The sequence below is a fragment of the Schistocerca piceifrons genome, chromosome 3, assembly GCF_021461385.2.
Source record: "Schistocerca piceifrons isolate TAMUIC-IGC-003096 chromosome 3, iqSchPice1.1, whole genome shotgun sequence".
Taxonomy (NCBI): Eukaryota; Metazoa; Arthropoda; class Insecta; order Orthoptera; family Acrididae; genus Schistocerca; species Schistocerca piceifrons.
This window is the reverse complement of record NC_060140.1, coordinates 798,399,340-798,427,040: the sequence shown is the minus strand read 5'-3', so window position 1 is coordinate 798,427,040 and position 27,701 is coordinate 798,399,340.

Genomic DNA, 27,701 nt, shown 5'->3' with positions numbered 1-27,701 from the left:
GGTTGACGGACATCATTTTGAGCATTAATTGCATTAATGTGATATTTAAAGGTAATCACGCTGTAACAGCATGCGTTCTCCGAAATGATAAGTTCACAAAGGTACATGTATCACACTGGAATTACAGAAATAAAATGTTCAAACGTACCAACGTTCTGTATTTTAATTTAAGAGACCTACCTGTTACCAACTGTTGGTCTAAAATCGTGAGCCATGTGTTTGTGACTATAACAGCGCCATATATCACAAAGCGAAAAAAGTGGTCCAACTAAAACATTCATATTTCTTTACGTACTACACGACTATGTAATAAAAAATGGGTGTTCCTATTTTTAAGAAACGCAGTTGACATCAGTTTGACCTATGGCAGCGCCATCTAGCGGGCCAACCATAGCGCCATCTGGTTTCCCCATTCAAGCTAGACAAATTTCCTTCTTTGTAGTTTTTTAGTTTGACGCTTATTTCGTGAGATATTTGGCCCGGTCACGATCAATGGACCACGCTGCATAAAAATCCAAGAAGTCCATCTGTGTACTTCGGAGTTATTACGAAGATCCAGTTACAAATGAAATGGTGGATACGGTCAAGATTTTGTAGGTGGATATGGCAATCGGTCGTAGTATTATTCGGACGAGCAGAATAAGCTGAGCTATGACTGTACATGGGTACAGAATCTTTTCATATTAGTTCCACATAAACGAAATTGTCTTTCTCTCATTGTATATTTATGCTTACCAATTAATAATACTACGTCCCACCGCCATCAAAAATACAGACTTTTTACTTGTTCTCACAACCAAAAAGGCTACCGCTCTAATATTGTGCATCTACTTTCTTTCATTAATAGGGAGCGAGACCTTCCTCTTAACGAGGAACAGGAAAAGACCTTATGTTTTTTAACAGTTGAAAATCAAAAATACATGACGGTAGGCGCATGCTGTACGCTGGGCTACCGCTTCACTTTTCCTCTTGGCCTCTAAAGAAAACGAAAACATGAAAGCAAGAAATGCAAAAGGTACATCATACAGACCGTCGTAGGTAATACGAGCATTAAAGCTGGCTACGATTATCTGTGACAGTATACGATTCTTAGTTTCGACTCTCAAAACATAAATCCAGTACCTACATGGAACTGGCAGTTATTGTGCCAACGATCGTCCTAGATTTGGTAGACTTTCCCTAATGCAGATATTGTTTGTTTAATCATCCCATTTTTATTTTCAAAGGCCATATTGTAAACTTCGATCCAGAATAGTACAGAACCAACGTGAGTGATTTTCCCTTTCCTTGCGCCTTGCCTATGGATGTGATGGAATAATAGGCATTAATGTAGAAAGGTGTAACCACACAAGTTTGGTCACTGATGAGATTCGCGTATAAACCGTTGCCAGAAATGTTGCACAAGAGGCCAAAAACTTCAGTATATAATTAACGTATCTTTCGCGACAACAGCGTGCGGGTAGCGTAAATTTTCGGGCACTTGTCACTGTAAGGAAAGCATAATTGTATAGTATTTATTCGCTTTTGGAATGTCCATCATAAAAGGAGTTGGGTACTTACATTCCGCTGTCCCAAACCACTTGCTGGGGCCGCTCAGCTCACCTTAAGTCACCCACCGTGCACGAGGTTCCACAGTGCCCTTTCAACTAGCACCCATAGCACATGGCACACGCCTACATTCGAGTGCTGCAGCAAGCAGGCTAACTTGTCCCGATGTATGACCCGCTCACACTAATTGCTTGTACCCAGAAACACCCCTCTACCTCACAGAAGCTATTTCTGAAGCATGCGACACGGCGTGTATCACCTGGCAACCCAACCAGCGCACCTACCTTCTTTCAGTAGCACTGTTATTCTATTCGAGACATAATATTTAAGATGGCCGACAAATGTGCCTTATAAAAAGGGCGTAGAGTGAAAGACGCTTTACGAGATGGCACACTGACTGTCCCCCGACGGAACACCAAAAATCAGCACCTTCGAAACCTAGTTCTTAGCTACTTACTTCGTGAGTGAAATGCGACTAGCGTAACGCTTTATGTAATGCTCACAAAAAAATATAGAAAGTGCTATAGCCATTGTAGGTATGCAGCTGCGGGTGAAGGAAACCAAGCAACAAGTCAACGGCATTGCTGTAGTTATCTTCTTTCATCCGTGGTAGCACGTGATTGGCCATACCCGTGTGGCAGTTCGTGGCCGATAGCTGTCGGCGCACAGGACAACATAGCTGACGTCGACCGGAGTTCTACGAGTTTTGTGACGTCACTTCCTGCTATTACACGTTAAGCAGCCATTTCGTCATAGGAAACATAAAATAAGTTCTGTGATATTTCATTGACATGTCACGTAAAGTCGAACCAATAGGAATGCCCACTACGTCACAGCAGAAATCTTGAGGCCCTGAGAAAACAAGATCCCGTATATGTCGTATTCAATAGAAGACCTCATTTTGTGGGTCTTTGTTATACCTTCCACCCCATAATCATGATCTGTTTCTAAGCACCAGTGCACTGAACGTCTCGGAAACGAATTGTTATTGGTAAGACTTGTCGTAGTAAAACGATGGAAAACTTGATATTCGCGGTTAGAGCTTTCGTATTTAGATATTGTCGCGTTGTAGCTCGCGTGTTACTAGTCTAAGACCTCTTAAAGCAATGGCACAATGAATATTAATCACAAACGTGTAGTTATTGTTAGGATATCATATAATTAAATGTAAATTAATAACATTTCGGCGATTAATTCCTACAGAACACCTGTGAAATACGAAGGGCATTATAACAAAGTGGCAACCTAGAGTACAGAGCAGAGGTTAGGGCGGTATAGAGTTGAAGAACGGTTGTGTCTATTTTTCTTTTTTCACTTTCACGTTTTCAAAAATATTATGGAACTTCCTCTCAAAATTAATAGAGATGATATCCGTAATCCTCGATGTTATGTAAATATACACTATGTAATCAAAAGTATCCGGACATTTGGCTTGAAATGTCTTACAAGTTCGTGGCGCCCTCCATCGGTAATGCTGGAATTCAGTACGATGTTAATCCATCTTAGCCTTGTGACAGCTTCCACTCTCGCAGGCATACGTTGAATCAGGTGCTGGAAGGTTTCTTGAGGAATGGCATACCATTCTTCAGGGAGTGCTGCACTGAGGAGAGGTATTGATGTCGGTCGGTGACACCTGGCTCGAAGACGGCGATCCAAAGCCTCCCAAAGGTATTCTGTAGCATTCAGAACAGAACTCTGTGCAGGCCAGTCCGTTACAGGGATGTTATTGTCGTGTAACCGCTCCGCCACAGGCCGTGCATTATGAACAGGTGCTCGATCGTGCTGAAAGATGCAATCGCCATCCCCGAATTACTCTTCAACAGTGGGAAGCAAGAATGTGCTTAAAACATCAATGTAGGCCTGTGTTGTGATAATGCCACCCAAAACAACAAGGGGTGCAAGCCCCCTCCATGAAAAACACTACCACATCATAACGCCACCGCCTTCGAAATTTACTGTTGGCACTACATACGCTGGCGGGTAACGTTCAATGGGCACTCGCCATACCCACAACCTGCCGTCGATTCGGCACATTGTCTACCGTGATTCGTCTCTCCACGCAACGTTTTTCCACTCTTCGATAGTCCACTGTTTACGCTCCCTACACCAAGCGAGGTGTCGCTTGACATTTACCGGCGTGATGTGTGGCTTACGAGCAGCCGCTTGACCATGAAATCCAAGTTTTCTCACTTTCCGTCTAACTGTAACAGTATTTGCAGTGGATCCTGATGCAGTTTGGAATTCCTGTGTAATGGTTTGGCTATCACACATCACGACCCTCTTCAACTGTCGGCCGTCTCTGAACAGATGAGGTCGGATTGTACGCTTTTGTGCTGTACGTGTGCCTTCACGTTCGCGCTTCACCATCACATCGAAAACAGTGGACCTAGTGATGTTTATGAGTGTGGAAATATTGCGTACAGACGCACGGCACAAGTGACACCCAGTCACCTGCCCACGTGCATGAGTTCCGCGGAGCGCCGCTCCCACGATGTCTAATGACTACTGAGGCCGCTGATATGGAGTACCTGGCAGTAGGTGGCAGCAGAAAGCACCAAATGTGAAAAATGTGTGTTTTTGGGGACTTCAGCATACTTTTCATCACAGAGTGTAAGTGCGCTCTCTATATGGAGTGAGTTTGTTCGATTTGGTGAACATTTATAAGGTAACGACGTTACTGACTGGATAGGTATCTTCCTTTTTAAATTAATACATGTTCACGGATATTAAAATTTTCAATAACGTGTACCACAGACAGAACAACATGATTAGCACATGGACAGCGGAGGAAATGCACGTTTTAGTAGAGTTGTAAGAATTCAACGCGCGTCCATTTTCGTGAGCAAAACCAACAACTGCAGCTGGAGAGCACTGAGAGCGGAAAATCACGTAAACCAGATCGTCCCATATGCCAACCGCGCTGTCTCTCATGAGTTTCTTAAATCCTGTCTGCGATCACGTCAATCTTAATTGCCCCGTCCCATGACCCGATGGCTTAAGAGTTCTTGATCTCGCTATCACGCGAAGGTGCTGTGCTTCCTGACGAGTAACCGTTCGCCGTTTTGTGGGTATCTGGCGGTGCAGTAACGATAGTGCTATCACCGAAAAGGCACCTAGAGATCAGCTTCACTGGGTATTAATGATTTCATTACTGATGAGAGGTGGACTGAAGTATACGAGACGGAACAAATACAGGTCAGCAAACCAGTAAGTTTGCGAAAGATGCAGTTGTGTGGCTTTCGGTAAATCATTACCGGTAGTAATCACGCAAAAATTAAATCACCTTATGGCATCATTGGCGGAAGACCCTATTCGGGGAAGTCGGCCGCCAAGTGCAAGTCTTATTTCATTCCTCGCCACATTGCGCGAATTGCCCGCCGGTGATGAGAATGAAATGACGATGACAACACAACACCCAGCCCCAGAGCGAGGAAAATCTCCAACCCGACCGGATATCAAACCAGGGACCGCTTGCAGGTGAGGCAGGCACGTTACCACCCAGTTAAGCAGGCGTACTAGTAATCACCCTAACTGTAGGAGAATTGATTTCCTGTAAGTGTTGATTGATCGATGTCCAGGATAAGAAATGAAACTTCGATACTTACTTACACAGAATTTTGCGTGGCAGAGAGAGGAAAGGAGGCGTTCTGAAGTAGGAATGAAACTTCAAGAAAAAAAAGTAAAATTATTACTTAAAACATCAACTAACCGCAACTAAGATATAAAACACAGAATGAAAAGCTACCGAAACCGATTGCTGATCAGAAAATCCATTGTTTCAATTCGTTTTATGGTCATTTAGTAATTAAGGGTTTAGAATTTTTTAAAAAAATTGGTTTATAACTGAGAATCAAACGCAAATGCATTTCAAACTGAGGAATTATATTGGAAACTGTCCTGTACGTTTGTGTGCAAAGTTGTGCAATGTAATTTGATATATGCGCACTAAATGTGCCTCTGGGCATTTCAGCTTAGAAAGATGGATTTAGGTTTATTAAACAGTTTTGCAAATCACGTGGTTGAAAACATAGAAATTATATATTAGGTGATTTACAGTATTAGTCAATTCGAAATGAAAATACGTCACTAAGCGACCTCAAAACGAAACTTCAGTAACAACAAGATACCATGATTCGTTTTTTAATCCAAAACCAGTTCTCGTCGCTTTCGAACAAACGTTTGATACACTAATTTTGATTGGTTGCTGTTTTTAAGTTATAGTCTTTGTACAGACACGTTTTCTCGATATAACTATAAGAGACTAGGCAGGGTGTCCCAGGAGGGATAACCAAGATTCAGGAATACGACAGGAACGATCATCCAAAGCAAGAAAGTGAGGTAAAATGGGCTCTTAAATGCATACATAAGAGCTACGAGCAGTTCTTCTCTAGAAGAAATTTGTTTCACAGCAACGAAGATGAATAACGGCTCATACGTCTTAAGGTGCACACGCAACAGCCCACGTTTACTGGATATTTTCTTTTTCTTTTCTTCGTCCATTCTACCATCTCTGAAACTATGAAATTGGTATATGGTGATAATGATGTAACTCTGAAGAATGTTTGCAAGCGGTATTAATAATTTAAGAGCAGAAATGAATCGCTACAAGTCGAAATACACTGAAGGGCCAAAGGAACGGGTACACTTGCCTAATATCCTGTAGCCTCCCCCCCCCTTCCCCCCCACTCCCCCCCCCCCCCCAGCAGGTAGAAGTGCCGCAACACGACGTGGCATGGACTCGACTAACGTCTGAAGTAGTGTTGCGGGGAACTGAAACCATGAATCATGTAGGGCTATCCACAAATCCGTAAGAGTATGAGGGGGTGGAGATCTCTTCTGAACAGCACGTTGCAAGGCATCCCAGATATGATCAATAATGTCAGTGTCTGGGGAATTTGGCGTCCAGCGGAAGTGTTTAAACTCAGAAGAGTGGTTCTGGTCCAGTCTGTAGCAATTCTGGACGCGAGAGGTGTCGCATTGGAATTATTCGAGTCCGTCGGTGTGCACAATGGACACGAATCGATGCAGGTGAACACACAGGATGCTTACATACGTGTCACATGTCAGAGTCGTATCTAGAGTAAACAGGAGTCACATATCACTCCAACTGCACGCACCCCGCAGCATTACATGGCCTCCACCAGCTTGAACAGTCCCCTGTTGACATTCAAGGTCCATGGATTCATGAGTTTGTCTCCAGACACGTTCACATCCATCCAGTTGGTACAATTTGAAACGAGTCTCGTCCGACCAGGCAACATGTTTCCACTAATCAAAAGTCCAATGTCTGTGCTGACTGGCCCACGCGAGGTGAAAAGCTTTGTAACGTGCAGTCATCAAGGGTACACGAGTGGGCGTTCAGCTCCGAAAGCCCATATCGATGACTTTTCGTTGAATGGTTCGCACGCTGACACTTGCTCTGGCCCAGCATTGAAATCTGCAGCAGTTTGCGGAAAGGTAGCACATCTGTCATGATGAATGATTCTCTTGAGTCGTCATTGGTCCCGTTCTTGCAGGATCTTTTTCCGGCCGCAGCCATATCGGAGATTTGGTTTTTTAACGGATTCCTAATGTTTACGGTACACTCGTGAAATGGTCGTAATGGAAAATCCCCACTTCATTTCTACCTCGGCGATGCTGTGTCCCATCGCTCGTGTGCAGACCATAGCACCGCGTTCAAACTATCCGCATTCTGATTGTTTACAAACGTCTGTAATTGAATGCGCATGCCTATACCAGTTTCTTTGGTGCGTCAGGGTACGTTTTTGACGTAAGTTAACCTCGAAAGCAAAAGAAAATTTGCAAAACGTGGTAAAAATTGTTCGTTGAAACAGGCGGGTAACTATTTGGGGACTTACCAAAGTCCTCAGCATTCTTGCGGGACCGTACAAAGCATTTTAAAACACTATTTGTCAATCAGACCAGTGAGCACAAAATTTGTTACCGGACTTTTGAATGACGAGCAGAATGAATATTGTGTGTCAGTTTGTACGGAGCTGAAGGATAACTTTCATTCAGTTCCGAACTTCATGTCCGAAATTATAACTGGACGTAATCTTGGGTCTATAGGTATGACCCTGCGACGAAGATACAGAGTTTCCAGCGGAAAGTCAATGAATCTCTTCGCCTGAAAAGTTCAAGTTAGTAAAAATCGAATATCAAACCCTTGTTCATATTTTATTTCGATGCTGAGGACATAGTGCCATCAGAGTTCGTTCCAAGGGGAGCACCGACAAGCGTCGAATTTTGCGAGGAAGTACTTGCAAAGTTTTTGAAACGATTTATGAAGAGAGAGACAAAAGTGTACCAATGGCTTCCTTCTTCATCACGATAACAGGCCGTGCCACACCTTTCTTTTGGATTTTGGGCGGAGAGAGCGTTCCTGTCTGTCCACATCCACCTTACTCACCAAATGTAGCACCATGTGACTTCTAGCTCTTCCCAAAATTTAAAACTGTACTCAAAGGAAAACTTTTGACACCATTCCTGCCATTGAGAGCGTTACGAAAGCCGTTACAAAGGAAGCCTTCCAGAAATGCTTTCAGTAATGGTTTCGACGTTCGGATAAGAGCATTGCTGTCCAAGGACTGTGCTTTGAAGGAGATTAAATAAAAATTCCAAGTATGTTTTTAATGAAACTATTCGCAGTACTTTTCGACCACATCTCGGATAAATAAGAATTCCCCGACTGAGGATCAGAGTTATTTGTTAAGATATTTTCCGTGTTCTGGTAAACATGTGCAGAATTTTTAAAGGTTTTTCTGGGTAAATACTTGTCTCTTTGTTGGCTTCTAAACTGAAGAAACTTTAAACGAAATGAAATCAGTTATGTCGCTACGGTTCAGTAAGTTTGTTAAACAGAGAAAAAAGAGAAAAAATACACTACCTATTTTTCTACGAGTGTTGCGTACAACATACCGTGAATTCTCAGCGATATTTTAATTACGCCGCGAGATGAAGTCTCTCATTTTGTGCGCTGACTGTGTCAGACCACAGGCAGTTCCGAGGAGCCGCTATTCAACAAGCCTGCCACGCATTTAATACCGCGCACCATTATGTGTTGCCGAGCACCTGTTTATGAAACGCCGTTTCATAGAGCTCGTCACAAACCCAGCGGGACGTGTTAATGAGCAGTAAAGCATTTAACTCGACACTAATTATCATATTTCACTGCAGTGACAGGTGATTGATTAATCAACCACCGGCTTTGCATGTTCGCAAAAGAGTTGCGTTTGTGAAGCGACTACCACGAATAGAAAGTGACACACTTCCTGTTCGGCATTCGTAGAATAACTGTTATTTACGAATGTAATTTTTTGTTGCATAAATTGACTTTTGCTGTTACAAGTTATTCCAGGTTTCAGACGATACTCTTTGACAAAGTTTTTCCCGTTATAGTATGTTTCATACTCTGACGGTGCTGATGTGATGTGGTGCACGTTATGTTTTTTGAATTTAAGGGGCAAATGCTTGGAAAATAGAAGCCCCATGCACAGAACAAAAGTGTATGCGTAGTCGTTGGTAAACAGCAAGTAAGAATCCGGCCACTGCAATATTCCGTAGCGACTCCATGGAACAGGACAGAGGCGTCGTTGCTAATGTGGCCCGAGTACAGTGTAATAACATCTAGCTAAGAAACACGAAAGTCTGTTGGACTTCCTTTTTTGTTTTAATTTTTTAATACATTCTTTTCTCTAGGACATCCCTGGCAAAGTGTGGTTCGCACGCCATACCCCTCCAGCAAGTGCTCCCCCCAACCCCAACAGTCAAAGTTTCGCTTAGTGTCTGAATTACACGAAGATTTACTCGCGTTAATTCCTTTGCTCGGACAATGGGTTCGAATTTTTTCATGACGTTGGAAGTGTGTTGAAATATTTTTTTTATACTTTCGAGTGTATTGGCTGCAAACTGTTTATTTCTTGTTCACCTTGTAAGTTTATGCCATGTTTGTTTCGTCATATGGAGCATAATCAAGTCTGCCTGTTGACATTATATATATATATATATATATATATATATATATATATATATATGTCATTCTATTCTACGTCTATATTATAGCACTATGAGAATTTCTCAAATATTATACTCATATCTAGAAGGAGTGACGCCCACACATAATCTTGGAACGTGTGTTCTTTTCTGTACAATGTTATTAATATAGATCACGTATTTACTTTCTACATAACAATAACAGTGAAATTTTGTTTTTTTTTTTTTGATAGTTGTAAAATGATGCAGCGTTCCAAGGTCAATATAAAAGGACTGTGAGATTTTACCTTATACTTACATCTAGACGGAGTAACGTCCATAAATCAATTTTGAATGTAAGTTCTTTTACAAGGGTGAGTCAAATGAAAACGTCACATTTGTAATAACAAATTGAAATTTCGCGCCTTTATCCAGTAAGTTGGTAAGAGTGCTACAAACAGCGTGCAGAATGGCCTGTAGGCGGCAGCATAGTGCAGATTCACACATACCGCCGTAGTATCAGTATATAGATGGCCGCCCCACTTGTGACTTGCACCAGGGATGGACAGCGTTCTGTCGTTCGGTTTTTGCGTAGTAAAGGTGTGAAACCTATTGAACTTCATCGACGAATGAAGGTTCAGTACGGTGATGCATGTTTGTCACAGCAGCAAGTCTACGAATGGAGTAGGAAGTTCGCAAATGGTGTGACTTCAGTGGAAGATGCTCCTCGTCCAGGTCAGGCACAATGAGTTGTGACTCCACAGAACATTGCTGCAGTTGAAGCCATAGTGAAGGAAAACTGCCGAGTGACACTGAATGACATTGCAGCACGTTTACAGATTAGTCATGGGTCAGCACACCACATTGTGCATGATGTGCTCCAGTTTCACAAAGTGTCTGCAAGATGGGTGCCACGGCAGCTGACTCCTAAAATGAGAGAATGACATGTTGATGCTTGTGAAGGGAAGAACTTCTTCGGCGCTTTGAATGAAAAGGTGATGGCTTCCTTGCAAGAATCGATACTTGAGACGAAACCTGGGTTCACTTCCGCCAACCGGAAACGAAGAGAGTGAGCATGGAATGGCGCTATTCCTCATCACCAAATCCAAAGAAGTTTCGAACACAGCCATCGGCAGGGAAGGTTATGCTGACTCCCTTTTGGGACGAAAAAGTCGTCATTTTGGAGCATTACATGCCTATTTCTACCACTGTCACCAGAGCATCATACACAGATGTCTTAATAAATCATCTGCGGCCTGCAATCAAACCAAAGCGACGTGGATTGTGGTCAGCAGGTGTCCTTTTGCAACATGACAATGCAAGGCCCCACACTGCTCGTACAACAGTTGCAACAATCACAGACCTGCATTTTGGGCCGGCCGAAGTAGCCGTGCGGTTAAAGGCGCTGCAGTCTGGAACCGCAAGACCGCTACGGTCGCAGGTTCGAATCCTGCCTCGGGCATGGATGTTTGTGATGTCCTTAGGTTAGTTAGGTTTAACTAGTTCTAAGTTCTAGGGGACTAATGACCTCAGCAGTTGAGTCCCATAGTGCTCAGAGCCATTTGAACCTGCATTTTGAGTGTCTTCCTCATCCACCACAATCACCAGACCTTGCCCCAAGTGATTTCGATATGTTTGGATCAGTCAAAGACGCAACGGGAGGAAAGTAGTTCCGTTTTGATGAAGAGGTACGCCACGAGGTGCATGAGTGGTTTCACGGACTACCAAAAGAATTTTTTTCTAAAGGAATTTATGCACTTTGTAAGCGCTGGAGGACTTGGATTGAGCGTGGGGTAGATTCTGTTGAAAAGTGATACAGCTTTGTACCACTTCTGCACAATAAATACCAGTTAAAAAATATTTAAGGTTTTCATTTGACTCACCCTCGTACGTACTATATTGTTTATATAGGTCAAGTATATAATTTCTATAGAAATTTCGTTTTAGCTTTGATAGCTGTAAAATGACAAAACGTTCCAGTAATGCTTTGTGTTTACAAATAAATTATATCTCACCTAGAGATACTGTGTGTTATGTAGACGTGCTATCTTAATATTGTCTATTGCTTTTCGTTTTTCGTGTTGTGTTTAACCCTTTGAAAAAAAATGTTCAAATGTGTGTGAAATCTTATGGGACCTAACTACTAAAGTCATCAGTCCCTAAGATTACACACTACTTGACTTAAACTAACCTAAGGACAATCACACACACCGATGACCGAGGGAGGACTCGAACCTCCGCCGGGACCAGCCGCACAGTCCATGACTGCAGTGCCCGAGACCGCTCGGCTAATCCCACGCGGCTTAACCCTTTCCTTTTTTCTGTTGTGACAGTAACGTTTTTAGACAATTTTTATGTTTGAGGTCTATCTGCTTCTTTAGAATGTCATTCGGGTATCTATTTGTGTCCATCTGCATTTCTAGTTTTTTCCGAAATGTTCATGGCTTCACCTTTTGGTATGCGGTGAATAATTTTAAAAATGTTTTCGATTGTTTCCGCTCTGTGATTTTTATTTTTTAATTATATTTAATAGCTTGATTTCTTGTTTTCACAATGTTTCATGCGATCATTAAATGTGTTACTAAAACCTCGTTTGGTTTGTTCGATATAAACACTGTTGCAGTCGTTGCATGGGATTTTGTATACACCTAGGTTAGAAAAGATAGGGAGATCGTTTATTTCTGACTGTAATTTTGATTGTATGTTATTGATAATGCGATATTTTGTGTATTATGTTGCCTACATACACTGTGGGTACATACACGGTGTTCCCATAACAGCGCCCCAAAATGTAACAGGACATAGAAAATGCTCCAGTGAACAATTTGAGGTAGGGAATCTGGGGTCGGAGAAGCCAGCGGAAGGAGATATGGAACTAAAGTTATCTACCGCTTCGTCTTGCATTACTGTTTTCCAGCATATTTAAAACTAACATGCGTACAGGTTTACGCGTACTGTGCTGTTTATTTATGTGCGCAGTTTTTATTTCAATCAAGGAAACAGGGAGGACGAGTTTGATTACCAGGAAGTCATGGAGCAGGTTTTGTTTACCCTGTTGGTCCATAAGGTCGTTCTTTCGTGTCATATTTACACTATCACATGACAGAACGTGCTATGTATCAACAAAAGACCCATTCATTACTCAGTGCTACTCAGATACGTACAGTACGATACGAAGGAGCAGTACCGGTACTGTATTTCCTGGTCGCAGGATTGGAAGGCGAGGTCCTATTCCAAGGCCTGCGAGGTGACCAGACCTATACCCCCTGGATAGTTTCCTATGGGGATATCAAAAGTCACTTGAGCGTGGGACCCAAGTGGATACGGATACAGAATTAACTGCCATAATTGTAGCTTCCTGTGGTGTCGTTCGAAACACACGAAGAATATTCGAGAATCTATTATCGCTGGTGTCATGCTTGCTTTGAGGTCGATGGCCGTCAGTTTCAGCACATTTTCTAGGATAAAGTACAAATAGTACGTTCGTTCTGTCAGTGATGGTATTAGCAGTTAACTGAAACTAATGTAAATTAAAGAGCACACAGCAATGTAATTTTATTTCTGTTGCCTCCTTAAGTAGGTTTTCCCGACTCCTGGTTCCCTGTCTCAAATTGTTCTGTGGAGCATCCTCTACGTCCTGTTAATGTTTTGCACGCTCATACGGAAGCACCTTGTATGTTACTCTGGCTTTAGATTTGTCATCTCTTTCCATTGTTATCTCTTTATATGTGTTACCCACTTCAGGTTTCGTATGGTCTTAAGTACACTGTTTGGGACGAAGTTTATATCTCGTATTTGTATTTTTTTACGCTTTTGAAAGTATTTTCAAAGTTCTGAGTACATAACTAAAATCGCTGAGTACGAAAAATGAAAATAAGCCGAAGAACTCAATTTTTATCAGAATTAGCATTTATAACAGATTTTAAAAGTCATTTAGTAGACGCTGAAAATACCGCTTCAAATGTAAGATTCTTTTTATATTTTAGTAGTTAAAACACGACCAGTTTCTGGCTCTTACTTGCTCATCATCAGCTGTTATACTGAAAATAAACAACAGACCGTAACTAATAATAATTTTTACACGCTGTAATACACATAGAAAAGCAAAAATTAAGTTCTGTATAACAGCTACTAAAAAGCATCTCGCCACTGAACAAAATGGAAGGTAGCAAAACGTTACAGTCCACACTGTCAAAAACTACTATACCAATTAACAGCTAGCAGCAATGGCACTAATTGGACACATTGAAAGTAGCCTCAATTTAAAACCTGCTAACTAAAAGCCGACGACTCAATGAGGCTTACATAAAATAGGACCTGAGACAAGCTTTACATCATGGACGACAGGCAATGTTTAATTTAGTGAGGAGACAGGTAATGACGTACAATAATACGCCGTGGTCATAGGAAAAAAAATTAAAAATATGCTTTCTATTAAAAGAGGACAATTTACAGCAATTTAAAATAAACTGGGTGGACCTTGCAGACTTCACTATAGCAGACATGCATATGCCGTGTATTCGTTAAGCCTAATTAAGGGTCCGCAGCTCGTGGTCGTGCGATAGGGTTCTCGCTTCCCGCGCCCGGGTTCCCGGGCTCGATTCCCGGCGGGGTCAGGGATTTTCTCTGCCTCGTGATGACTGGGTGTCGTGTGATGTCCTTAGGTTAGTTAGGTTTAAGTAGATCTAGGGGACTGATGACCATAGATGTTAAGTCCCATAGTGCTCAGAGCCATTTGAACCATTTGAACCTAATTAAGGGCCACCAAAGCAATGTGCGAAAACACTGACCCAGGTAAGAAGTGTATATGTCTGACGTACTGTAACCAGAAACCAGAAGGAGAAGGAAATGACGCTCGAGGCTGCTTCAGGAAAGAAACGTTATTCAGCATGTCTACGTGCTTAAGCGAAGTTTGCTCACTGAAAATGCCCGATAGATCATGGATAATGCTGCGGATAATTTCTATTTCTTCTAAAATGTTTAAAAGCAGCGCCCTTACGTTAAATAAATACAACACTGCAATTCGAGTTTATATTTGAAATGGAATGATTATGATCCTTCAGGTGGTTAGTGAGAGAGGATTTCGAATTGTTAAGCTCTTGATGCTATCTGAATCGTATGCAAAAGGAGCAACGAGTGTGACCTATGTAGGCGGAAAGGCATTCACTACACTGGTTGTGATAGACACCCGATTGTGAGTAGCGCTAGTCTTCTCTGGTTTCGTTCCAATAGGTGCCCGACCTAATAGTGGGAGGGTTGTAGAAAGTGAGTATAATCTCCTCTTTTCTACACCATTTTCCGGGCCTATCGGATATAACACCTACTTATGCCATTTGTCACTGACTTAGGTTTTAACGCACCTATCACGACCGCTGTATTCTTAAATGTTTTGTAGAATTTCTTTTTTGCTTCTTAGTGTGTACTACTATAACTGTTATTGGCTCCAGTGTCTTGTCTGTTTTCAGTATAAAACCTGAAGATGGGCATGCCACAGCCCGAAACGGGTAGTGTTTTAACTGCTGAAAAGTAAAAAGAACCTTACAATGGAAACGGTATTTTCAACTTCTGTTATAATGCTCAGTCGCTGATGTTCCTCCGGCAGAATTGTTTGTAGAAAAATTCTTCAAATAATTTGAATTCTCGTATGAAAGCAATGAAACGCACTATTTTTAGATCTTTATTCATATTAATAAATTCCGGTCCCAACTTCTGTTAGTTCAGTTGAAACTAAACAAGGAAACAGTTTCTCGTTTGCTGAGTTACTACGAAGTGAAATAAGAATACACGGATATAAAGTTATCAATTTTTCTTCCATAACTAATACATCTCCATGAGTTCAAGAATCGTTTTAATACCTTTAAATCTCTAGAACGGAGAGAGATGCAGCATTTTTTAATGGGATGCCACAAAATACGTACATAAGATTCGTTGACTATGATTATAAAATAAAATCATTTTTCGGATGAACATACATTCGTGAAAGTGTATTAAATCTCACCAATGAATTGTTCATTCTGCAGCGGAATGTGCGCTGATATGAAAATTCCAGGTAGATTAAAACTGTGTGCCGGACCGAGACTCGAACTCGGGACCTTTCCCTTTTGCAGCTAAGTGCTCCACAATTTAATCTGCTCAGCAAAGTGCAAGGATCAAAGAGTCGTTGGAACATCGATTTCACTTCGCTAGACCGGAAAGTAAAATCGGTACTGCAGAAGTTGTCAAGATCAATCAAATAATTTAGTTTACATATTTAAATAATTTATTAATGTTAATGGGACGTAGCATGTATTACGAGATGGTAGTCAAAGTTTCAATAGTTTATGCCCCGAGACGTTTACGTGTAACAGAGTAAGTAGGGTTGTTGATCCACAACGACAGACAGTCGCTCCTGTAATTGATGTGCAGCGCCGTGACGTCATGATACTAGTTGTGTTGGAAGGGGAAGCACTCACTGTAGAGCAATGTCTCGCGAGCCACTCTTCACCAGGTTCACTCTATGTAAAGTGGGCTGTCCGAGGAAGTGACTCACGTAAAAGCTTTAGCCAAATACAATGGGAGATAAGTGGGAAAAGAAGGGAATATTTAAGTTGGGTTTCCAGTTCCTTCATTTGACTTATTTGCAAAGGGAACCTCCCGAAGACCTTGGTCAAGAATGGGGTACGGGAAATGGTTTCAAATTAAAAATTACTGGCAGATTAAAACCGTGTACCGGACGGAGAATCGAACTTCTGATCTTCGCCTCTCCCGGTCAAGTGCTCTGCCGAATGAGCTACCCAAGTACGAGTCATGACCCAACCCCACAACTGTACTTCCGCCAGTACCTCATCTTCTAAGTTCCAAAATTCACAGAAGTTCTCCTGGGAAACTTGCAGAACTACCACTCCTGGAAAAGAGGATATTAGGGAGACACGGCTTAGCCACAGCCAGGGAGATTTTCGCTCTGCACCGGTGTGTGCGCTTATGTGAAATTTCTGGAGACTGAAGAAAACGCACATCATTCCCGTTTTCAAGAACGGTCATCGGACGAATGCATAATATTATTAGCCTGTATCTGTTGTAGGATTCTGGAAATTGTTTAATGCTCAAGTATTATTATGTTTTTGGAGAAAAAAATCTCCGTTATAAAAATGACAAGGGAATCTGCGAACAATGATCTTTCGAAAGTGAGCTCTCTTTCTTCGTCCATGAGATCCACTGCTCTGTAGACATCGGCGCTCTGGTTGATGCCTGGTTCTTTCATTTCAGGAAGGTGTTTAACACAGTCCCGCACAGGTGCTCAAAAATATTAGGGGCGTACTGAGTATCGCGTCATATGTGAGACTTGGTTCTTGACGTCGTTGCAGATAGAAGTCAACACATAGCTCTTAACGGAACAAAATCGACAGATTCAGTTGTGCACACCAAAACACAAAAAAATACCTGGTATCTTATGACTATAATATCAGTGAGTCAGAACTGCAATCAGTCAACTGCGGCTCAGTCGTAGGCAAAACAGCAGGGAGGCTTCAGTTTACTAGTAAAACAATCGGGAAATGCAATCAGTCTACAAGAGACATTCCTTAAAAATCATTCGTGCGACCGATTCTACATTATTGCTGAAGCGTGTGGGACTCATACCAAAAAGGACTAAAAGGGTGATATTATGTAGAGAAGGGCAGCACGAATGGTCACACGTTTGTTTGGTCAGTGGAAAGGTCTCACAAAGATGCTGCAGAAACTGAATTGTAGACTTTAATATAGACGTAAACTATGCTGCGAAATAATGTTTATAACGTTTCAAGAAATGACTTTTAATGATTAGTCTAGAAGTTTAATGCAATCTGCTAAGTATCTGTCTCGGTGGGATCGTCAGGATAGGATCAGGTTATTACAGGGAGCACACTGGCATTTGAATAGTCATTCTCAACATGCTTTGTACGTGAATGGAAGGAGAAAGGTCTGGCGAAGTGTGATGCACCCTCAACCATGCGCCTCACAGTTGTTAGCTGATTGTAAATGTAGACGTACACTATGTGGTCACAAGTACCCGGACACCTGGATGTAATTGATTTACAAGTTCCTGGAGCACGTCATTGGTAATGCTGAAATTCAATATGGTGTTGGCTCACCTTTAGCCTTGAAGACAGCTTCCACTATCGCAGGCATACGTTCGATCAGGTGCTGGAAGGTTTCTTGGGGAATGGGAGCCCATTTTTCACGGAGTGCTGCACTGATGAGAGGTATCGTCCAATGTTTACGCTCCTTACACAAGCGAGGCGTCGTTCGCCATTTACAGGCGTGATGTGTGGTTTATGAGCAGCCGCTTTCTCACCTCCCGCCTAACTGTCGTAGTATTTGCAGTGGATCCTGATGCAGTTTGGAATTCCTGTGTGATGGTTTGGATAGATGTCTGCCTATTACACATTGCGGCACTCTTCAACTGTCGGCGGCCTCTGTCAGTCAACAGACGAGGTCGGCCTGTATGCTTTTCTGCTGTACGTGTCCTTTCACGTTTGCACTTCACTATCACATCAAAAAAAGTGGATCTAGGGATGTTTAGGAGTTTTGAAATCTCGCGTACAGACGTATGACACAAGTGACACCCAAACACCTGACCACATTCGAAGTGCATGAGTTTCGCGGAGCGCTCCGTTTCTGCTCTCTCGCGATGTCTCATGACTACTGAGGTCGCTGACATGGAGTAACTGGCAGCAGGTGGCAACACAAAGGAGCTAATATGATAAACGTATGTGTCGGGGGATGTCCGGATACTTTTGAACACATAGTGTAGATGCAAACGTAATTTCACGAGTACCCCAAACGAGCATGATAGAACTGTTACTTTTCACGTTAGATATAAACGACGGATTGAATAACGTCGGAAGCTCCACAAGGCTGTTGACAGATACAGTGCTCGTCAAAACGCCATAATACTTCAGCGATTTGAAGGAAGACCTGCAGAGTAATTACAGACGGTGAAGAGACTGACAGTAGATCCTGAATATAAATAAATGCAACATACTGCACATATATAGGAGAAGATATTCTCTACTGTACAAATATGCTACTGGTGACAAACTGCTGTAACAGTTGGCTGTTGTGAACTCCAGTCCGAAGTCTGCTTTGATGCAGCTCTCCATGACACTCTCTCCTGTGCAAGCCTCTTCATCTCCGAGTAACTCCTGCATTTTACATCTTTCTGAATCTGCTTGTTGAATTCAGCTCTTGGTCTGCCTCTACGATTCTAACCCCTCTCCGCCCCCCACCCCCGTACGCTTCCCGCCAGTACTAAATTGGCGATCTCTTAATGTCTCAGAGTGTATCCTATTTGAAATTAGTAACTGCTACAAAGTATCTAGGGTAAGCATCTGAGACCGCCTTAAGTAGATTGACTACATAAAACCACTCCTTGGGTAAGTGAATCTCAGATTGAGATTCATAGGAAGAATCTTAAGGAAAGTAATTCATCCGCGAAAGAAGTGGCTCACCAAACGCTTGTTCATATCAGTTCTTGAGTATTGGTCTTGGACAGTTGCAGGTAGGATTATTAGAAGAAATACAGTAGAAAACAAAGGAAGTAGGTTACAGTACGCTTGTTCGCCCACTGCTTGAATACTGCTCAGCAGTGTGGGATCCGTACGAGATATGGTTGATAGAAGAGATAGAGAAGATCCAACGGAGAGTAGCGCGCTTCGTTACAGGATCATTTAGTAATCGCGAAAGCGTTACGGAGATGATAGATAAGCTCCAGTGGAAGACTCTGCAGGAGAGACGCTCGGTATCTTGGTACGGGCTTTTGTTAAAGTTTCGAGAACATACCTTCCCCGAAGAGTCAAGCAGTATATTGCTCTTTCCTACGTATATCTCGCGAAGAGACCATGAGGATAAAATCGGAAAGATTAGAGCTCACACCGAAGCATACCGACAATCCTTCTTTCCACGAACAATACGAGACTGGAATAGAAGGGAGAACCGATAGAGGTACTCAAGGTACCCTCCGCCACCGTCAGATGGCTTGCGGAGTATGGATGTAGATGTAGATGTAGACAAGATCCAACGAAAAGCCGCGCCTTTCGTCACGGTATTGTTTAGTAGGCAGGCGAGCGTTACGGAGATGCTCAACGAACTCCAGTGGCATAAGCTGCAAGATAGGTGATGTGCATCACGAAGACCGTTACGACTGAATATTCGATAGAGTACGGTCCAGGTACACCAGCACATCATATTACTTCCTCACACATGTGTCTCGCGTAAAGATCACGAGACGAGAATTCAAGAAATAGGAACACAATTTTTTACCGACAATCACTCTTCCGAAGCGCCCCTGGGTAATGAGGCAGGGGAGGAGGGATCAGTTAGTGGTACAAAAGTAGCCTTCACCACACATCGTCCAGTGGCTTGTGGATCGTAGATTAAATGTAGAAATGGACTGGCCTGTCCAGAAACGCTACCTGAGCCCAACTGAACACCTTTGGTATGACTTTTGCTCCAGAGCCCTTTGTCCCGCCTCACTACCTTCACTGGTTGCTCTTGAGGGAAAATGACTGCTGTTCCTCCACAGACATTCAGATATATCAGTGAAAATGTCCACGGCAGAGTTGAAGCCGTTATACAGGCGATGGTGGGCATACCCCATATTAATGTCCACTAACAGGTGCGGGAATACTTCTCGTGAGATGCTTTATATTTTCACATGTATGATAACAAATTGGTTTTAAAGTCTTACATCATAAGAGATATCATTTCTGTTGTCTTCATTCATATGGTGTCCTAGATACATCTACAGAAAAAAATAATTTGACAGCAATTAACAACAGTATTGCTCAAAAAGTTGAATGTAACATAGGTGATGCATAATCTACAAAGGTACAGCGGCCCAGCCGCTTTCTGGCTGATCATGTAGGGTTGCTTTTCCCTGCAACTTCTGTGGCACTGGGAACGTCACCTTTCCGTTGCTGAACGAGTGTGGAACACGGATAAACGAACTGCACTGACTGCTTTATTTCGTTACACACAGTATTTATTTTCCTAGTGACGATAACTCTGGTTAACACACAGACGAGCTCGTTCCAGAGACAGTACACGATTAAAAGTCGTCTCCTGACATTCAGAGGGTATTAAAAATGCATACTCTGACGGAACAGAAGTCACGTGACACCTCCTAATATTGTGTCGAACCTCCTTAAGCCTGGTGTAGTGCTACAGCTCGACGTGTCGTGGACTCAACATGTGGTTGGAAGTCTCCGGCAGAAATATTGAGTCACGCTGCCTTTATAGCCGTCCATAACTGCCAAAGTGTTGCCGGTGCAGTATTTTGTGCACATACTGACCTCCCGTAAATATTCGATATGTGGCCAAATCGTTCGCTCGACTCATCTACAATGCTTTTCAAATCAGTTGCCAACATCTGTTGAAGCCTTGGTTCCATGGCTTCGTGGGGTCTGTGCCACACTCGAACCATACCACCTGCTCTTACCAACTGAAATTGAGACTTAACTGACCAGGCCACGGTTTTCCCTTCGTCTAGGGTTCAACCGATATGGTCGCAAGCCCAGGAGCAGCAGGCGATATAGTGACGTTAGTAAAGGCACTCGCGTCGGTCGTCTGCTTCCATAGCGTATTAACGCTGAATTTCGCCCTGGTGTCCTAACGGATACGTTCATTGTAGATCCCACATTGATCTCTGCGGTTATTTCAGACCGTGTTGCTTGTCTGTTAGCCCTGACGACTCCACGAAGACGCCGCTGCTTTCGGTGGTAAAGTGAATGCCGTCGACCACTGCGTTGTCCATGTGAGAGGTAATACCTGAAATTTAATTTTCTTGTCACACTCTTGACAATGTGGATCTCGGAATATTTAATTCTCTAACGATTTACGAAATGGACTGTCTCATTCGTCTAGCTCCACCTACCACTCCGCTTCAAAGCACCTTAATTCCCGTCATGCAGCCATAACTAACCTTTTCACATAAAGCACATGAGTATAAATAACAGCTCCGCCAATCAACTGGCCTCTTATACTCTGTGTACGCGGTACCACCACTATCTCTACGTGCGCATTTCCCTCTCCGATGACTTTTGTCACCTCAAACAGTCGAGGTTAAGTAGCGGAAATGTAGAAATTCTAATGTATGCTAAACGGACTGCCACACGGTAATGATTCGAATTACCGCATCGTTTGATGAGAATTCTCTCAAAGTTAGTCTTCCATTTCCAGAAGTGTAAGGGAGGAACAAGCATGACTGTCGCCGGTGGTATAACGGTCAATGCAGTGTATTAGTTCAGTGCACCCTGTCCACACACAAAGGGCTTGACATAATCAAGTTACGAATTTTAATCGTGGGTGAAAGGCCGGGCTTTATGATTACCGTGGCGTGAAATTGCACCACTCGTCCGCCCGTAATGCTACTTAACCGATCATGTGTGGAAGACGGGGACCAAAGGGAACACATTCGGCGTCAGTAATGAATGGCCAAGGCCGACGTAAACGATTCATATGTGTACGTCACGCGACGGTGAACACGAAGCCACCCTGTGTTACAGTGTGACATGCCCTTGCCGGCTGCAGTGTAAGATGCACTGCCGTAATTCATAACTACATATGCTATAGTCATGTTGATTTCAGACTGTGATTTTCGCATTTAATGGATTCTTCAGTTTATAGTGTTGCGTTTTTATCATGAGAAATCACAAATTATTCAACCCATATTGCATTACTCACTGATATAGTTGCAGTTAACCACGTCGGAACAAGCCTCGGAATGCCCATCGGTGCCGACCGACCGCCGTGTCATCTTCTGCCAGTAAGCGTCACTGGATGCGGATATGGAGAGGTCAGTGGTTAGTACACCGCTCTTCCGGTCATTGTCAGTTTTCGTGAGCTGAGCCTCTACTTCTCAACCAATTAGCTCCTCAATTGATTTCAAAAGGGCTGAGTGCATCCCACTTGCCAAAAGCGCTCGTAGACCCGGCGATCACCCATCCTAGTGCTAGCCACGCCCGACAGCACTGAACGGCGGTGATGTTACGTAAATCGGTGTTGCCACTGCGGCAACGTCTTTGGCATAGTTGCAATTAAAGACGGTAAATCAAGTAATCTGAAATACACACGTAACAACTGGTCAAGTAAAAAACAAATTCAGTTTCATTAAAGGCAGTTTAAAGTAAAGTGAAAAAAGTAACACGTGCTCCTAAGCAGATAGTTCGAAATCCGTACAGATTTCTGAAATATTATTTCGATTTTGCTTTACTGCAACCTCAAATTTATGGAAGAAGTCATTGCTTGCACATGAATCGAAAGTAGAGTTACGAAGATTAAAGGCATACCATGACATGAAAATGGTCTATGCAATGTAGATGAAGGCAATTGGAAAATGTTAGAAAAGTAATGTGTGTTGATTAGTGTTGTAGAGCCGGAGACTGAGCACACTATGTACGTACTATAAATAATGCGTTATCCAAAACTATTTCTGTTTCCTATTTTATAATCAAAGACTTTTCATTTGTTATATGGAAGATTGAAATTTTCGATTAACTGGATTCATTTTCAGTTGTCACGCTGGAGCAGACTGCTGCACAGCCACCTGAAAGAAAAGAAGTTTCTTTGTGCACCCTGGTAGCCATTGGTGCTCCTTAGTCTCTGGCACGACGTTGACGTAACTTATGCAAATATTTTATACTGTGACTCCTGTTACAATATTTATGTTGGCATTTAATAGTGAGCATTCTTTCTGAAGTCCTCTACATTCAGTCTAGCTACTATCTAAAGCTATAGCTTGGGTAATTCTTGTTTTGTAAATTTTATGTATGACAAGAGCCGCTAAGCGTTAGCTACTAATATGTACCGTCATGTTATGTAACAAGGCCCACTCCTTCTGAAAAACATATTTTTAGAAATATCTAAGCCTCGGTCAAGGAGTAATAAACCTTCGTTTTGCAACTGGCTGGCTGGTTTTTTTAACCTCTTCAGATTTACGTAGTTGCTGTTTCGCAGCCATGTTTGATATTTTGAAAAGCTTAATTTCAAAGAAAGAAATATAAATGACAGTACAGAACGGCCTAATAGTTCCAATGCAGAAACTTAAAACATCTATTGCAGTATCGCTAAGGAAAACACTTCGGAGTAAATAAAAATTAAGTTATGTATCCCCCCCCCCCCCAATGAACCATGGGTCTAGCCGCTGGTGGGGAGACTTCCGTGCCTCAGCGATAAAGATGGCCATACTGTTGGAGCAACCATAACAGTATCAGTTGAGTGACCAGTCAAACATGGGGTTCCTGAAGAGGGGCAGAAGCCTTTTCAGTTGTCGCAGGGGCAACGGTCTGGATGATTGACTGATCTGGCCTTGTAACGTTAACCAAAACGGCCTTGCTGTGCTGGTGCTACGAACGGCTGAAAGCAAGGGGAAACTACATCCTTATTTTTTCCATAGGGCATGCATCTTTACTGTATGGTTAAACGATAATGGCGTCCTCTTGCGTAAAATATTCCGGAGGTAAAATAGCCCCCATTCGGATCACTGGGCGGGGACTACTCTAGAGGACTTCGTTATCAGGAAAAAGAAAACCGGCGTTCTACGAATTCGAGCGTGGAATGTCAGATCCATGAATCGGATAGGTGGGTTAGAAAATTTAAGGAGGGAAATGGATAGGTTAAAGTTTGATTTGGTGGGAATTAGTGAAGGTCAATTGCCGGAGGTACATGTCTTCTGGTTACGTGAACACAGGGTTATAAATACAAAATCATATTTGGGTAATGCAGGAGTAGGTTTAGTAATGAATAAAAAAATAGGAGCGCTGGTAAGCTGCTACGAACAGCATAATGAACGCATTATTGTAGCCAAGATAGACACGAAGCCTACGCCCACCTCAGTAGTATAAGTTTATATGTTAACTAGCTCCGCAGACGACGAAGAGACTGAAGAAATGTATGATGAGATAAAAGAAATTATTCAGGTGATGAAGTGAGACCAAAATTTAATAGTCATGGGGGAACTGGAATTCGTTAGTAAAAAAGGAAGAGAAGAAAAAGTTGTAGGTGAATGTAGAATGGGGTTAAGAAATGAAAGAGGAAGCTGCCTGGTAGAATTTAGCACAGAGCATAATTTAACCTTAGGTTAGTTAGGTTTAAGTAGTTCTAAGTTCTAGGGTGCTGATGACCTCAGATGTTAAGTCTCATAGTACTTAGAGCAATTTGAACCATTTTTTGTAGGTTAAAACTGAAGAAACTGCAATAACGTAGGAATTTAAGGAGATGGGACCTGGATAAACTCGAATAACCAGAGGTTATAGAGAGTTCGGATAGAGCATTACGGAACGATTGACAAGAACGGGGGAAAGAAATACAGTAAAAGAACAATGGAAGTGGGTAAAAAGAAAGAGGGCTAGTAGAAACCCTTGGGTACCAGAAGAGATGTTGAACTTAATTGATGAAACGACAAAATATAATAATGGATTAAATGAAAAAAGGAATAAAAAAAGTCTCATAAATGAGATCGGCAGGTAGGGCAAAATTGCTAAGCAGGGAGGGCTAAAGGACAAATGTAAGGAAAATTAAAGAGACATTTGGAGAAAAGAGAAGCACTTGTACGAATATCAAGAGCTTAAATGGAAAACCAGTTCTAAGCAACGAAAGGAAAGCAGAAAGGTGGAAGGAGTATATAGAAGGACAATACAAGGGCGATGCACTTGCTGCCGATATTATGGAAATAGAAGAGGACATAGATAAAGATGAAATGGGAGATATGATACTGCGTGAAGAATTTGACAGAGCAGTGAAAGACCTGAGTCGAAACAACAAGGGGGTTGGCAACACTTCATTAGAACTACTGATAGCCATGGGAGAGCCAGCCCTGACAAAACTCTACGATATGGACAGCAAGATGTATGAGACAGGGGAAATACCCTCAGACTTCAAGAGGAATATAATAATTCCAATCCCAAAAACAGCAGGTTGTACCAGGTGTGAAAATTACCGCACTATCAGTTTAATAAGTCACGGCTAGAAAATACTAACACCAATCGCTTACATACGAATCGAAAAACTGGTAAAAGCCGACCTCGAGGAGGATCACTTTAGATTCCGTAGAAATGGTGGAACACCTGAGGCAATATTGACCCTACGACTTATCTTAGAAGATAGACTAAGGAAAGGCAAACCTACGTTTCTAGCATTTGTAGACTTAGAGAAAACTTTTGACAACTATGACTGGAACACTAAGTTTCAAATTCTGAAGATGGCAAGGGTCAAGTACAGGGAGTGAAGGCTATTTACAATTTGTTCAGAAGCCAGAAGCCAGATGGCAGTTATAAGAGTAGAGGGAAAGGAAACCGAAGCAGCGGTTGAGAAGGAAGTGAGACAAGGTTGCAGCTTATCGCTGATCTTATTCAATATATAAATTCAGCAATCAGTAAAGGAAACAGTAATTAAAATCCATGGAGAAGAAATGAAAACTTCGAGGTTTGCGCTGACACTGTAAATCTGTCAAAGACAGCAAAGAACCTGGAAGAGCAACTGAATGGAATGGACAGTGTCTTGAAAGAAGGATATAAGATGAACATCAACAAAAGCAAACTGAGGATAATGGAAAGTAGTCGAATTAAATCTGGTGAAGCTGACAGAATTACGTTAGGAAATGAGACGCTTAAAGTAGTAGATGAGTTTTGCTGTTTGTGGAGAAAAACAACTGATGATGGTGGAAGTAGAGAGGATATAAAATGTAGACTGATAATGGAAAGGAAAGTGCTCCTGAAAAGGAGAAATTTGTTAACATCGAGTACAGATTTAAGTGTCGAGAAGTCTTTTCTGAGAGCATTTGTATGGAGTATAGCCATGTATAGAAGTGAAACATCGACGATAAATGGTTTAGACAAGTAGAGAATAGGACCTTTCAAAATGTGGTACTACAGATAAATGCTGAAGACGAGATGGGTAACTCACGTAATTAATGATGAGGTACTGAATAGAATTGGGTAGAAGAGGAATTTGTAGCACAACTTGATTAGAAGAAGGGATCGGTTGGTAGGACATGTTCTAGAAACCAAGAGCTGAATGTACCAAGCAGATTCAGAAGCATGTAGGTAGCAGTAGTTACTTGGAGATGCAGAAGCTTGCGCAGGATAGAGCAGCATGTAGTGCTGCATCAAACCAGTCTGTGGACTAAAGACCACAACAACAAGTAAAACATGTAATGAGCATTTTATGCCACAGACTTCTGAATCCTCACATTGTTAATAACTAGCACATACACGCGGAAAAATGGGTGGTATATCTCCCCCACCAATCCCTCTCACTTTCATCTGCCCTTAATACCATTCGCACTGCTCTTCTTATTGCCATATTCCTCTACATTTTTTTGCTTTATCTATAAATTCTTTTAAGTTTTTCTTAATTTCCGTATAATTTCTTTTAAGGTTTTCATCATTTCCCTTTCTTCCTGGGACCTGAAGCAGTCAGCAACAGAAATATGCTGCAAAGACATCAGAATAACCATTTTCATTCTTTTGTTTGGTGAGCAACAGTTGTGAATTCTTTTCTGCTTCTGCGTGACACTGAACAACCTTCAATGATTTCGCCTCTACTCCCCACTTGTTACTTTCCCCGTGGCGGTCATGGCGCTCTCCATCCGCACCGCACGCTCCTCTCTGGGCAGAGAAGAGGAAAAGTAAACAGATATTTACTAACAAATTCTGCGAGTGACATAGCTTTATTTTGGTTGACATGATTAATTTTAGAGCTATGAATAAAAATGTATCATAGTTTAAGTGTTTCACTTCTTCTTCGCTGAATGGTACCCCATTCGTGGCTCTGGTATTAAGGATGTATTGACGCCATAAAATAGTAATAGTAAGTGTGATACATGTAAATAAGATGTAATGGATGAATGATGCTGTGAGAAATGTTGACTGTACCTGAAACTGTAGTGAGCTGATGGGAGGAGAGTGGCTCCTGAAATTTTCGGGCGAGGTGGCAAGATATCTGGACCGGACCTGGTTGGTTGGTTTGTTGATTGTTTTTTAGGAAGAGACCAAACAGCGAGGTCATGGGCCCCATCGGATTAGGCAAGGAAGGGGAAGGAAGTCGGCCGTGCCCTTTTCGAAGGAACCATCACGGCATTTGCCTAAAGCGATTTAGGGACCGGGTTTGAACAGTCGTCTTCCCGAGTGCGAGTCCAGTGTGCCAACTACTACGCTGGCCTTCGTAGT